Below are 15,390 nucleotides of genomic sequence, written 5' to 3'. Positions count from 1 at the left end.
AGATTCTGAAAGATAACCTTTCACTTAGGTTCCCGCCCCTTCCTTTGCCCCGAGCCTGAAATGCACCCGGCCACCGAGTCCTCCACTTCTCAGAGCGATAAGCACTGATTAAAGCTGAAGGCGGACCCCCGTCTCATAGACATTTCCTCAGTTCTGGTCTTTTTCAAATTGCTTTCCTCCCAGGCCCAGCCCGAAGGGACCCCACGGCTCAGGGCCAGCTTCCCCGGCCACACTGGGCTGTTGACACGCAGGCGCCGGAATCGAAGCCACGCTGGGTCTTCCCAGCCTGGTCGCCGGCCCATGGAGAGCGGGCGCCGCCGAGCGCTTCCCCCTGTGCGGGGCTTCCCACAATGCACCGCGCCGGCAGTGGCGGCGACCGCGGCGGCGCTCTAGCCGCGGCATGTCTGCGTCTCTACTGCTCTGGGAGGAGGAAGAGAAGGAGGAAGAGGAGGAGGAGGAGGGGGAGGAAGAGGAGAAAGGCGCAGGGGTGGGAGCTGTTGCCGAAGCTGCCACAGCAAAAGTTCTCCCCCCTCCCCCCTTCCCCTCCTCTTAGGGCCCCTAGAAAGGTTGAAGCTGCCGCCGCCTGCAGTCGGTGACCGCGCGACTCGGCACCCGCCCGCGGTAAAGCGCTCGGCCTGGCAGGCCCGGGCCCGGGGGAGGGAGGGGGAGGGGGCGGCGCGCGGGGGGAGCGCGCGGCGGTAACGGCCTGACCCGGGGGGAGCGGGCCGTGGCGAGGCCGAGGGTGGCCAGGGGACCGGGCGAGGCCGAGGGAAACGCAGGAGCTGGCTGGGGGACGGGAGGAAGCAGGGCGCGGATGGTGGGTTGGGGGGTTGAGAAAGGATAATGACGGGGGTGGCTGAAGCGAGAAGGCGGCTTCCGAGGCCTGAGGCGGGTGTCAGAGGTAGGGAAGGAGGTGGGATGGTTGCACAGGGTGGCCAGAGGGTGCTGGGTGTGGGTGTGAAAAGCTTAGGAAGACACCAGGTCTCTGATCACCGTGCCTGGTGCAGTGCTTTATGCACCGCAGGCCTCAGTCACTGTTGCTGCCTGAATGTGTTCTTTGGGAGAAGGGAAGGGCAGGGGTTGGAGAAAAGAGAATCCTTGCAGGAAACGTAGTGGGAGCGTGCACTAGGAGAGAGGCCGGAGGGAAAGATGCCGGGTAGGTGGAGGAATGCAGGGGGTGGCTGTGGAGGAGTCTTGAGGATTCTGGGGGGGTGTTCATTGTGCAGATACATTAGGTATTTCGTTGTGGAAAGAACTGAAGCGTTTCTAAGGAAAGAAAAGAAGGGATATAAGGAGTTTCCCTGAATAGAAAGGGTAGGTTTGAAGCAAGAGGGAGTGCTAAATACTGGAGAATATGAAGAGAATGCATGATAGAATAGACAGATGTAGCAGAATTAATAAGTGTTGGCCCAAGGACTAAAGAGTTATTCCAGATGGGCCAGGATGGCCTAGTTCCGAACCTGTTTGGGCTCTTCTGTAGATGACATTCGGTAAGTGCGGGTACCGGCAGTGGTTGGGGTCACTGATAATTAGACCTTAGGCTGTCGTTTGGTCTGAGACATTTTAGACCTGCACGAGTGAATATGAGAATCTCTAAAGCAGACCTTAAGAAAATGCCTGGCCTACAGGGATTCTCTAGGCCATGGAGTTTAGATTTTAGCAATTTTGAAATATTATCACTTACCAGAGGCTGGGTGAACTCTATGCTGGCAGATGCTGGAATGGAAATTACTTGACTTGGCGGTTTTCTTCACTGCCCAGCTTATCTGGTCCAAGAGAACTGTTGCCATATTATGCAGCTTGGGTTGCAGTACACAGGGTTATAATTAATGGTGGGGAGAATCCATGCTTGGTGGCCCTTCTTTGGAGACTCGATTTGTAGCTCAGATTAGTCTAACTGACTGGATTGGTTCCATAACCCTGGGGCTGGTGGGAGATCTTTTGCCATTCGCTGTTCCTGAATGGATACTCTCACTGAGGCATGGTGGTATTGAAGAAAATACATCAGCCTACAAAGTGTGGGCCTGCAGAATGGAGGATTAGGATATCTGTTTTGGTCTTAAGTTGCAAGGAGGTCAGGACTGGTTGTTTTGAGGTCTAGGAGAACCTGAAGAGACTGGATGATTCTAGAGCCAGGTTGGAGGGAGTACTAGCATTTCCCTATCAGGAAATGTACCCAGGCTGTTGGGTTTGCTGAGCTCACACCAGACTGGATTTTGAAGAGGGAACTCTGGGCTAGAACCATACCCTTAAAATGTATCTGAAAATTAGGCACCTTTTATATTATTAAGAAAGACTATATAAACATCACGTTGTTATGTTAATTAATTAAACTGAAGAGAGGGTAGTATGAAAAACCCTTTTATGGATATAGAGGGTGGAGGGATTAAAGGCGAAGACAGAAATTTGGGGGAGGGATGGGAAAATTCAGTCATTCATTCTTTCAGCAAATAACTCTAAAGGAGAATAATTTAGCATTTGAATACATAGGGGCTTTTATTAAAATTTTTCTTATAGAAATAATCCAGGATTATTTTTAAAAGATTTGGAAAACTTTCCATGTCAGTACATTTGGAGTTATTCGTTCTTTTTAAGGGCTTCAATATATTACATAGTAGCATGTACCCATTTTTATTGTCATCATAGTATGAAGAGGTCTGTTTTCCTCCCCCTCTTTGGCACTGTATATTATCAGTTCTTTTAATTTTTGTAAGTTTAATGGATTTAAATAAAGTATATCATTATTTTTCTCTCCTTTAAATTATATGAAAGAATACATGTACGTAATTTAAAAAATTGTCCTGAGGGAGCTTATAATGAAAAGCAATAACCCCTGTCTCACCTGTCCATTGCAGTCCCACTTTCCAGAGACTACTTTTAATCATTAATTTTTATAATTCTTATCATGCTTTCCTCTAGGTCTCCAAGTAATATGCATGTACTCATTTCTTGATTGATCAAAATGATGTTAAAAAAGGAGTCAAGAGACTTCTTACTATGAGTGGAAAGGATTTGTGTCACTGTCATTATACCTTTTCTCCTTTTCAAACTTTGATAGTTACTATTTTAGCTTTTTAATTTGATGTCTTTATATCTTTAATATTCTTAAAGAAAAACATTTAAAATTAGACTGGAAAAACTGGGTGATATGATTAAGGGAAGTTTGATGGATGGACCTTTAGGAAAGACTAGGTTGTAGGAAATAGCATCTTTGCAGCGTAAGTGTCGCTGGTTAGAGATGAGAAGTTGCTTGGCAGTGATAGTTGTTCATCTTGGAAGTAGTTACCAGGTCAACTGTGCAGAATTCTTTGACAGTCTTCAGGAGAGTTTTAGTGTGGGGAATCTGGGAATGGATTAAAATGATCCTTGATTGTTCTTTCCAGGCTTCTGTGGCAATTCTTACGTTAAGGAAGGAATGGATTGGTATGAATATGTGTTTCTTCTTTGTGGAGGAGAGAGGGAGGGATGGGGAAATTTGATAAGAGGGAGAGAAGGATGAGGGACGGTATGATGGAGATGGTGATAATTTTGTGGGAGGCTGAAGAAAAGGTAAAGAATTCTGAGGACATTTGGATATGGTTGACTGTGAAGGAGATTTTTACAGTGGTGAGACAGATTTGTGGCAGTCTTTAAGGAAATTAGCATATTTAAGTCACTAATAAGTTGGGAATATGGTGGAAAAGAGCATGCTGCTCATGTATTATGATAGATTCATAAAATATTGGTTTTTGAAATTTGGTATGAGGTGCAACGTCCCTGAGTCAGGGTGACAGATATTGGGAGTATAGAAAGAAAGATGTTGCTCCTCTTTTCAAGAGTCTTGTTTAAGTAACCCCACCTCTTGAGAATCTTCCTTACTTTGAATAAGAACAGCATTCGCATGTTGATTATATAGTGCTAAATCTTGTATTAGTTTATGAGAATTATTTCTCTTTGTTTTACAAATGGTAGCTAGATTGTAACCTGCTCTAGAGCTGAGACTTTCCTTAATCTCTGGGGAAACTCACAACAGCTTGTTTTTTTTTTCAATCAATTAATTAATTAATTTTTGGCTGTGTTGGGTCTTTGTTGCTGCGTGTGGGCTTTCTATAGTTGTGGCGAGCGGGGACTACTCTTCCTTGTGGTGCTCAGCCTCTCTCATTGTGATGGCTCCTCTTGTTGCGGAGCGTGGGCTCTAGGCTCATGGGCTTCAGTAGTTGTGGCACATGGGCTCAGTAGTTGTGGCGCACGGGCTTAGTTGCTCCGTGGCATGTGGGATCTTCCTGGACCAGAGATCGAACCCGTGTCCCCTGCATTGGCAGGCAGATTCTTAACCACTGCGCCACCGGGGAAGTCCCAGCTTGATTCTTAAGTGCTTAGTAAGTACTTGTTGAATGCTTGATAGAAAGTAGTGTTCACCATTACTGATGGTGGTGGGACTGTGTGAAATTGCTGAGCACTATGGAGGTATTGCAGACAAAATTGTGTGTGTGTGTGTGTGTGTGTATGTATGTATTTGAGATAGTGAAGGACAAAGGGATATCTGACTGGGGAAGGCCTTTAGATATAAGGGAAGGCAGAATGGATTAGAATGGAACTGGAACTATCCTGCAGAAACACCTAATGGGTGGGACCAAAGGTTCTCTTCTAATCTGAGGCTAGTTTAATCTGAGTAAATCTGGTCTGGAGCTGGGGGCTGGTTTAATTTGGATTTTCTTACCTTAGGCCTAAATGACTGTTTAGAGATCTTTAGCTGTTTTAAGAATCTGTCTGATTTAATTTGTTTTTAGAATAATAAAAAAGTGTTAGATGAAGTTTCTTCCCTCAAGGAACTTACGGTATTTTTATTCTTTTAGGGAGAGAAAGACATTTGTGAAGTAATTCTATAACAGTGTAAGATTTCAGAAAATTGATTTTTTTCTTTTTTCCCACAGTTCCCTGGCTCTCCCACAGTCTGCGTTTTCCCCACAATTCTCCATTCTTTCCTAAAATTCCCTGTCCCTTCCACTATTCTTTTTCCTCCCAGAATCTGCATCTCTTACAATTCCGCATGTATCCCAAAATTCCCTTTCTTGCCACTCTATCACAATTACCCCTTCTTTCACAAAATTACCCCTTCTTTTACAAAATTACCCATCTTTCTCCAAATTCCCTATTATATTCCACAGTTCTTTCCCTCCCACAGTTGTTTCTCTCCCACATTCCTCCCATCTCTCCCACAATCCTCCATTCTCTCCCACAATCCTCAGTTCTTTCAGAAAATTGATTTTTTAAAACAAGTATCAAAAGTGTACAGTACCTCCAAATGAGGGTTTTTGTATTTTGGTAGTCACTTTCAGTACTAGTGTTCAAAACATTTTTCGAACACCTTTTCTGATTTATCGTCTAGCACATTATATACAGTTTACTTATATATTGAGTACCTATTGTGTGCTCTTGAGGGGAGGGAGTCTATAAAGGTGAGTAAAACATGGTCCCTATTCTCTAGGAGTTCATAATCCCTCTAGGATGGCACAGTTACAAGTAATGCAAGGCATAATGTTATTCTGAATGGTCTCATTGGTGACAAATCTTTTTAGTTTGAAAGATGTGATTTTTAGAAATGTTGAAGATCTGTCAGTATCAAGTAACATGAATAAAGAATAGTTTTGGTTTAAATTTAGTTAGTCACAGAAATGGGGATGATTTTTTTTTTTAATTAATTAATTATTTATTTTTGGCTGCATTGGGTCTTCGTTGCTGTGTGCAGGCTTTCTCTAGTTGTGGCGAGCGGGGGCTACTCTTCGTCGCGGTGCACAGGCTTCTCACTGCAGTGGCTTCTCTTATTGCAGAGTACGGGCTCTAGGTGCGCGGGCTTCTGTAGTTGTGGCTCACGGGCTCTAGAGTGCAGGCTCAGTAGTTGTGGCACACGGGCTCTAGAGCACAGGCTCAGTAGTTGTGGCACACAGGCTCTAGAGTGCAGGCTCAGTAGTTGTGGTGCGTGGGCTTAGTTGCTCCACGGCATGTGGGATCTTCCCGGACCAGGGCTTGAACCCATGTCCTCTGCATTGGCAGGCGGATTCTCAACCACTGTGCCACCAGGGAAGCCCGGGATTATTTTCTTGATTGACTTATTAACTAACTTTGGAAAGTGCTCCCAAAGAGGAATTTGGAAATATTTTGAACAGTGGCAATAGCTTCACATGTAGTTAGTTACGTACTAGATGAATTTTGGTTAAATGCATCAGATGGTTGGGTAGATGGAGTGAATAAATAAGTGGTAGCCTCTCAAGGTAACTATTTTAAAGAGGACCACACTGATTTTAATATGTAAATAAATTCTGTCTCTGTTAACAGTTCATTACTGTGAACAAGGTAGTTTATGATTAAGTTCCCACATGAGTTTTACAGACAGTAAGTGCTATAGGAGTTCAGAGAATGGAGAAATGAGTATTGGCTAAGGTTTGGGGAAAGGATTTAAGTGTACCGTACTTTAGCTGGATATTTGAAAGGATTTCTTAGGGATCTCAGGAGAGGAACTAAATTGCTCCAAATTTCTCTTGCAGCCCTAGAATGAACCTAGACTCTGGATCTATTTTTGTCTGAAGGCTTTCTGCCTATTTCATTTTAGCTACTCCTACTGGTTGGTTCCTTTTCAAATTCACCTTTGCTGGGTAGATTTTGAGCCCCCTGAAACAACTGGTGGCGGGGGGCAGCTCTATTTCCATCTATGTCTAGTATAACTTGTAGTTTTTCCTTTTTTGAGCCTGTACCCCACAAATGACTTGGTCTCTGTGAGTGAAGAGTATGAGTCAGCTCGGCTCTGTTTCCTGCATGCTTTTCTCAAAGTTGCTTTCTGAATTACAGGATAGAATAGACAAGAGAATTGAGGACATGTGTCCAGTAGACACATGCTTGTTGAATAAATAAATGAATGAATGAGAAAGTATCTGAGGTAATTTATCTAAATTATCTATATGTTTTGTTTGTTTCAGTTTATTTATTCATAACCTACCTTTTTCTACAAAGGGTTTAATGGGGCTGACAAAAATATGTATACCATAAATGAATTGAAATAACTGAAGTCTAGTTGAAGAGAAAATGAAAGAAATATCTGTTTAAAGAGTATAAGACCTATCATTATGGATGTTAGAGAACTAAGAATAAAGTGCAAGATAAGCATTGGAGAAGAAAAGGTGTTATTTGATGGAAAGTATGATTCTGAAAGAAGAAAAAGGTTATTGATATATGACAGGTTATGATTAGAGGAAAGCAAGGGAAGATTGAAGGTAGAGGATTATTGGAAATGGCTAATTTTGGGAGGAAGATGGTAAGACTGTTTGAAGGATGAGAGTTTCAGAAGTTTGGAATGTAGTGGAAATTATTTATGATGTTGATTTATAACTGAGGTTTCAGAAAATAATAGGATGAGTTTTTTTAGTTAACAGGTAATGCACATTTGTTATATGCACAAGCACTGTTAGATGCAATCAGGGATACATCCTTTGGGATTTATATTCTAATAGAGGGGCTGGACTTGAGCACAAATAACTACACTATGATCACAAATGTATTATGAGAAAAATAATGTTACTTAAGTTAAAAGGTGGGAAAAAACATTTGATTAGGGGAAAACCTGGGACTGCATTTAGTAGCATGGAAGTGGCATTTTAGCTAGTCTTTGAAGGGATGGACAGGATTCTGACTGGCAGAAATTATTAGAAAGCATTCCAACCCAAGGGATTAGCAAAAGCAAAAGCATGGAGGCGAGAAGCCAAGGAGATGTGAGGAATAGTGAGTTGGTTTTAATTTTTTTTTTTTGGTTTTAATTTTTTTTACTGTGATCCACAGTAAGGAAAACATGTCATATCTTGACCTAACGTAGGCATGTATGAATGTTTGTGTATATGTATAAAACAAAAGGTTTCAATAACAATAACTGTCCTTACCATGTTGGATGCACTCTATGTTTTCTATTATTCTGTTTGGCTAAAAAGAAAAAAAGAAAAGATGGCTGTCACTCATTAAACTGATTTCATGATGAACTAAATAATTGATCATAACCTGTAGTTTGGAACACAGAGTTCATGAATAGGGCATACTTTGATAAAAGATAGGAAGGCTCAGTTGGGGTTGGGTTGAAAATGGATGGCCTTGAAAGCTAAGCTGAGTAGTTTGTATTTGATGTGACATAGTGTTGTGCTTGGTAAGCAAACAAGCTGGGTTTTAGTTTTGTCCCTTCTGTTTACCTCCACTATGATTATGGAGAGAATTACTTCCTTCCTGAGCCTCAGTTTTCTCATCAGGAAATTGATAATCATTATACCTTCTGGCAAGGGTTGCTGTGAGGATTAAACTATGTTAGTCTAGGATTTAAAGCACGTGTAGAGCTACTGAACTTTTTTTGAGTAGAGAATTGAGTCAAGGACTGTATATTAGATACCTTAATCTGACGATAGCTATACCATACAGGATAGATTGCGGGCAGTGTGGTGGTAGAGTATTTGCAGGTGAGAAGCCCAGTTAGGAGGCTACAGGAGAAACTAAGAAGGGCTTGAATTAGTTTGATAGCAGGAGGATTAGAAATGAGGGGTTGGGATGTGACTGGATGGAGAGAGGAGGGGAAGATGACTAGAAAATTAGAGTTGGGGAAAGAGTCAAAAGGCAGCGACTGAAATTGGGTTACATCTTTGGGTAGTTTGGTAGGGTAGATTAGAATAGATAGTTACACTTTCTTGCATGTAGTAGGTCCGCAGTTGTTTGCTGAATGATTAAATATGTAAGGTGAGGAACGCATTGTGAGTGAAGACAGCAATAGATAGGTTTGAGAAGGAGGGTTTAGGTTGGAGGGTGCTTTTGATGGTCTGCCAGGATTTATTAATTCAGGAAATATTTTTGTATACTTACTGTGTGCGAGGTTCTGTGGTAGGCAGTGTGAAGGATACACATTTATATATGACATAAACATGTTCATATTCTTCAGGAGCTTATCCAGGGACAAAAATGTGTACACATATGTCTATGACAGAAGTACTATGGCAGGTTCAACTTTGTGGATGAATTGGTACGTAGCTTAGAGCTTAAAGGATAAATAGGATTATAGTAGGCATGATGAGGGTTGGCATTCCAAGAGGAAGGAGTGATATGAGTGACAGTGAGAAAAATTCTGGATATGCTGAGGGATTGGTGGTCTACATTAGCTGTAATTTAGGGTTCATGTTGATGAATGGAAGAGAAAATAAAGCTGTAAAGTAGACATCTAAAAATCCAGACCAAACTGGTTTTTAAAAATCTGTTGAGAAATAACTTATATAGAATGCTCTCCAAGGGGGGAAAGCGGAGGGGGTGGGGTGGTGGTGGTGGTGTGATGAATTGGGAGATTGGGATCGACATATATACACTAATATGTATAAAATAGATAACTAATAAGAACCTGCTGTATAAAAAATAAAATAAAAATTAAAAAAAAAAAGAATGCTCAAATCTTAAGAGTACAGGTTAATTTTTTCTTTTAGCTTTACATTGATGTAATCACCACCCAGTTCAATACAAAGAACATTCCCAACATCCCAGAAGGTTTCCTCATGTGTCCCCTCCAAGGTGATCTCTCCTTCAAACAAAAGTAACTACTATTCTGACCTCTATCACACAGAGTAGTTTTGTCCGTTTTTGAATTTCATTTTAGTGGAATCATACTTCTGTGTCTGGTTTCCTGTGCTCACCATATGTCTGTGAAATTCATCCATGATATGTGCAGCAGTAGTTCATTCTTTTTCATTGCTCTGTGGGGTTCGTTATGTGAATATACCACAATGTATTTATCTATTCCATGATTGTTGGAAAATTGAGTAGTTTCTACTTTTTGGAAATATAAAGAGTTTTAACTTGACTCAGTATGTAGTGGAGAGCCACTGATGATTTCTGAGTGCATTTAAGAATACTAATCTGGTGACCTGTTTTGTTTTTTTCTCTGTTTTTTGCAATGAGGAGAACCTAGTAACTAGAAGACTATGACAGAAGTGTGAAGTGTTGAGAATCTAAGTTGGGATAGTGGTAGTGGGAATAAAAGGAAAGGGATTGATGTAAGAAATAGTTCAAAGAAAGAATTGAAGGATTTGATGGCAAATGGGCTTTTGGGAAACAGTGAAGAAAAAGAGAAAAAGAAAAGTTAAGGGAAACTCCAGGACATTTAGTTTGGATGACTGTGAGAATGGTGGTGCTGTTAAAAGAAATTATTGGATCCATTAGCAGAACCATTTTGGTGGGGAAGAATGGCTACTTTGGTTTTAAGACACATTGCCCAGTATGTGAGGCACCAGTGGAAGTATCTAAGGAGAGTTATCTAGCTAGAGTTAAAAATATTGGCTTCGGCTGAGGAAAGAGTTCCAGTGGAGATTTGGGAATGTGTACATAGAGTCGGTAATTGAAGCTACTAATTCTGGGTTTGGTAGGGCGCTGATGGCTGTAAAATTATCTGGATTAATGATTGAGGTGTTAATTGAAGCAATAATTGAAGAATTTAGTGTAAAAGCAATAATTATATATTCTAATTTCTCGGGAATAAATTAGATTGTAGCAGAAGGCGATGGTTTAAAAATTATTTTGGGGAGCTGGGGGGGAAGATATCCGTATGAGGATAGAAAATGTAGAACCAGGGTAAGGGATGAAACCCTGAGGGGGAGAGAATTGGAGATAGCTCCAGGACAGAACTTGGGAAAAATACCCACTCTTTGCGCTAAGAAGAGGACTAGAAATCACTGGAGAGAGAAGAAGCAACTACAGAGACCAGAGTAGAATCATGTGTTACAGTGATGTAAATCAAAGGAGGTAGTCCAAGTGTCATTGCCAAAGAGAGGATAAGAACTTGGGTGTTGGGGTCATAGGATTTGGTCATGGAATTGTTTTTTGGTCTTCAAGAGAGCAATTTGGAGACCAGAGTGCATAGGGTTAAAGGGCTAAGTGGGTTGGGAGAATATGGAAGCATTGGCTATAGGAACTGTATTAAATTTATTTTAGGAAGGAGGAACAACTCTTTTTCCGAAACTGAAGGCAAGAAGTAACGGATGAAAAGATACAGCATTTTAGAAGCTATAAAGAAGATTTGATTACAGGTGGAGAAGTTGTGATCTGAGGGAATTTTATGGAAGAGATCAAGTGTTTGATGAGATTAAGAACTTAAATATGAAACTGATTTGGATTAGTCAATGAGATGGAGAGTTGTATTTAGAATAAGTCAGTTGTAGAAGATTTCATAGGTTTCTGGTGGCACTTAACACCTAGTGTGTGGGTGGGGAAAAAACAGATGGTGAAGGTTGTCTCTCTTTGGGGAGATGCACGGTGAATGTAAATGGGACGTCATGATATTCTGGAGAGGGCAGTATTAAAATGGCTGATGGACAGATTTAAACTGTGTAGGGAGATAAGTGAAGCCAGAAGGAGGTGAAGAGCAGGTGTAGACCTAGAAAATAAAGTAGTTGTGGTTAAAAAAAAAAAAAAGATCTCTGAAGTTACAATCCTAGTGGTACAGCACTTCCAGTTGATGATCTGTTTTCAGTATATATGTGTGGGTGGCTGAAGTGCAGATGAAGGTTTTAGGAGTTTAGGAAGGTCAGCGTGCAGTTCTTCAGCACCTCAGTCACTGAGGACAATGGCTGAATATGGGACAAAGTAGAATTGAAGTCTTTGGGGAAAGAATGTGGGAAGGATTCTGGAACCTGGTAGGTGTTGCAGATGGAATGGTTTGAGTAATGTGAACTGCAAAGAGATTTTTTAGTGATAGAAGAGCAGCGGGAGTGGCCTTGTGGAACAAGAAGAAGCAGTTGGTGCTTTTATCAAGCTGAAGGAGTAGGAGAATGGATAGCTAAGTCCTGAGAAGCAGATTGTTCAGGAAAAGCCAAGCTTGAGATAAAATGAGGAGGTATCCAGACAAGAGATGATAGTGATCTGAATTGTTGTTGTGGCATGGTGATGGAGATAAAAAGATGGATTTGTTACATTCACCAGTTCTTTACATTTTTTATAAATAAATTATACTTGCAGAATCATTTCCATTCATGTGTAGTATACCGAGATAAATTCAACTGAGAGATATTCGTGGATTAGAAATGAGACAATGAAAGAAAAAAAATGGTGAGGTGGAGGTGTACTAATATAAAAGGCAAAAGACACGGGGTAGTTTGTTGACATAGAACATGGATAAGCTGATAGGAGCTAGTAAATGGATAGAAATGAATGAGGAGGTTGGAGTTGCCCTGAATAGGAATAAGAGTAAGCTGAAGAGGACAGTGAGTAGCTTGTAACAGAGAAAATATGGAGAAAACATAATGCTACCTAGGAAACAATGCCAGGACCCTATTCCATCTCTGTGCATGTAAGGACAATCCTTGCTATCCTTGATGTTATTATAAAGGTGATAGTATGTCATGCATAACTTTTTAAAAAAATAACATGAATGATAGAAACATTAAGATCTTTGATCTCTACTTGAGTGCCTCAAAACCACATCAAACTTTGTTTGCAAAAATTGTGTGGTGTTAATTTGTATATGTAAAGAGGTTCAGGTAAAAAGTGGAAAGAATGGGGTGGATGGTAAAAGGAGGTGTCCTAAGGGATCTAAAATGGCTTCTATAGTTTTTTTTCTTTTTTTTTTTTTTTTTGGCTATGACTTTTATCTCATATATTTCTTAGTGTTCTTAGGAGGGTGGCCTGCTCTGTTTTTTCATTTCATTTATTATCTGTATAGCTATATGGTTCTAATTATTCTTTCTTATTCCTAGTTATTTATCATTTATTGAACATTTCTAAAGGAGCTGTCATGCCAATTCCAAAACCAAAATATGGCTAAAACTTAAACATTGCTTCTTTTTTTGTTTTGTTTTATTTTATTCTTTTTAATTAATTTATTCATTTTTGGCTGTGTTGGGTCTTTGTCGCTGCGTGCGGGCTTTCTCTAGTTGCAGCGAGCAGGGGCTACTCTTCCTTGTGGTACGCAGGCTTCTCACTGCAGTGGCTTCTCTTGTTGCAGAGCACAGGCTCTAGAGTGCAGGCTCAGTAGTTGTGGCGCACAGGCTTAGTTGCTCCATGGCATGTGGGATCTTACCAGACCAGGGCTCGAACCTGTGTCCCCTGCGTTGGCAGGCGGATTCTTAACCACTGTGTCACCAGGAAAGTCCCTGTTTTGTTTTAAATCTTCAGCATTATCACCTCAGGGCTTGAAACCTTCATCATCTTCCATTGATGGTGTTTAAGACCTAAACCAGGCCTCTTATCCATTGGCTTGTGTCTCTGCTATCAAACTTTTGCTTGTCCAGTTACATAGTAGCATTGATTTTTGTCAGACTTTGTCTTCTGGCAACCTTTCCCTTGTACTATCAAAGACTTGACTCTCAAGTACTTACCTAACTGCTTTTAGAGATTCTCTATTAGTGCCTCGCTGTGGTCCCAGCAACTGGCATTTTAAACCATTAAGGGAAAAATACTGTATGCTTCAAATCCTTAGTATTTGCATTATATTCTTCACATGATAAATGAACTCTTTCGACCTCTGAGCAAATAATACTTTATGACCCTCCCTGTTCAGATCAGGGTTTTTGATGTTCTTTCACGTTTCTGAGAGAGAGCTTATTTAGTGGCAGTGAGAAAAATACGACAAAGCACAAAATATATAGTATTGGTTTTCCATCCTATTGCAGCTTTGCTTCAGAATTAGTTCCAAAATCTAGCCCTGGGTCATTCATCTTTTTTGTTTTTTTCCTCTTCCTTTATTTCTACATTTAGTCAATCACCAAATTTAATAATGAAGGACCTATGGAGACCACCCAGAGCTTTGAAGGCCTGAGACAGCCCAAGGATGTCGCTTTATTCAGTTCACAACTTTGCTGTAATCTGCCAATAGTCTAGAATTGTTTCTGGGACCTGCCTTAGACATAGCTAGGCCTTGGTGAGTGGGAGATATTCTGAATATTTGAGTGGATTGTGTGGGTTAGACTAATGATGGATATCTTAAGGAAGGTGTGAGGAATGATTATTGTAGAAGTGGAGACATTATGTTTTAAAATGATACATTAATTTAGCATAGATAAATGACTTCACAAGACGGGGGATGGATGCCTGAAAATCTTGGTTGGTGTGAAGGAGTTTACCTTGTAAATTTGAGAGGAGCCAATATATAAGGGATTAGAATGAAATACACACTTGATGTTTTGCAGGGTCCCCTATATACTTGTCAACACATACATATACACCTGCATGTGTAGATACATATAATGGTAGAGATAATGTGTTAATCTGATTAGGTTCTGTAATTAGAGTCTTTGGGGAAATGTATGGTAGTCTTGTTACCAGTGATTCAAATGAATTGGTAGAGAATATTTGGAAAGATCATTAAGTTATTGGGGTATGTTTAGGAAATAGATTTTTCAGTGACTTTGGTGGCCTCTGGAATAGGTTCACAAAATTTGAGGGCAATTTGGAGCAAATTTGTGTGTTAAGTTGGAGAGTGTTAGCTTTGAGGGAATGTAGGAACCAACAAAAAATGCAGTATTTGAGAAAGTTATTTATGAATTGATTTGGTAGATGCTGATAAAATGATAGAAGTTACTTGTGGAGAGGTTTTGTATAAAGTGGGAGGTGTAATGGAAGGGATTTACGAGAAAGCTTGTTACTATTAGAAAAGTAAATTTCAAAGGGGTAAAATTGGAAAGACGGTTTAGGGAAGATTATTCTTTTGGGAAAATGTGGCTCATAGGTTGAAAACAGGAAGGCAAGAGAAAACAAATGAGTAAACTAAGGTGTAGAAAAGTAAGAGGAAGAGGAAGGATTAAAGAAGAGGTTACTGAAAGAGATTTCTTATTGTAAGAAGTGTTCTGTTGGATACTACTTTTGATAGTGGTTCGGTAAGGAAAGGGCCTTACATGTCCCACGGTACGTAGGGAGGAATTTTACCAAGGATAATTAAGTGTAATAGTTTTATTTCCTGAGAAACCCGGCAAGTAGGGAGCCCTCCGGTTGGGAGACCAGGCCCTCCCGGGCGGGATTTTGCCGGCGCTCGGCTCGGCGGCGGGCGGAGCTGAGCGGGTGGTGGGCCCAGAGCAGCCGCAGCTGCCTGCGAGCGCGGCCGAGCAGAGCCGAGCCGGGCGAGGTCGGTCCGGTGGGCCGCGGGCCTCGGGAATCCGTGCACCCACGGGCCCTCGGGGGGCGTTCCAGCAAGTGAGCAGGCCCCGCGCGGCGCGATGGGGGCCGGGAGGAGGGGCTTCCATGAGCGCCCGAGCAAACCTCCGCACGCGGCTCGCACGGCTTCCTTTTGTTGTGTGTACGTGTGTGTGTGCGCGCGCGTGCGTGCGTGAGTGCGCCTGTGTGCAGGGAGGCGGCGGAGGAGCGCCGAGAAGCTGGGGTTTTTCCTGCCGAGGTGGCTGGCGCGCCCGGGCCACGGCG

At 41.6% G+C, this 15,390-nt stretch overlaps 1 protein-coding gene across 4 annotated transcripts in view; it reads left to right on the top strand.

The window, feature by feature from the left end:
• Positions 1 to 418: 418 nt before the first annotated feature.
• Positions 419 to 15,390, top strand: part of ZNF148 (zinc finger protein 148) — a 129,896-nt gene continuing 114,924 nt past the window's right edge. For 2 of the 4 annotated variants that reach the window (XM_022567795.2, XM_022567762.2), the window contains exon 1: positions 419 to 621. The gene's annotated coding sequence lies outside the window, so the exon portion shown is untranslated. The other 2 variants (XM_022567773.3, XM_089910615.1) reach the window with 2 other exon arrangements.

This window comes from Delphinapterus leucas, chromosome 4 (genome assembly GCF_059928025.1).
Source record: "Delphinapterus leucas isolate spDelLeu-1000000601 "Yukka" chromosome 4, BTC_Dleu_Yukka2, whole genome shotgun sequence".
NCBI classification, from domain to species: Eukaryota; Metazoa; Chordata; class Mammalia; order Artiodactyla; family Monodontidae; genus Delphinapterus; species Delphinapterus leucas.
This window is presented reverse-complemented; position numbering and strand designations above follow the sequence as displayed.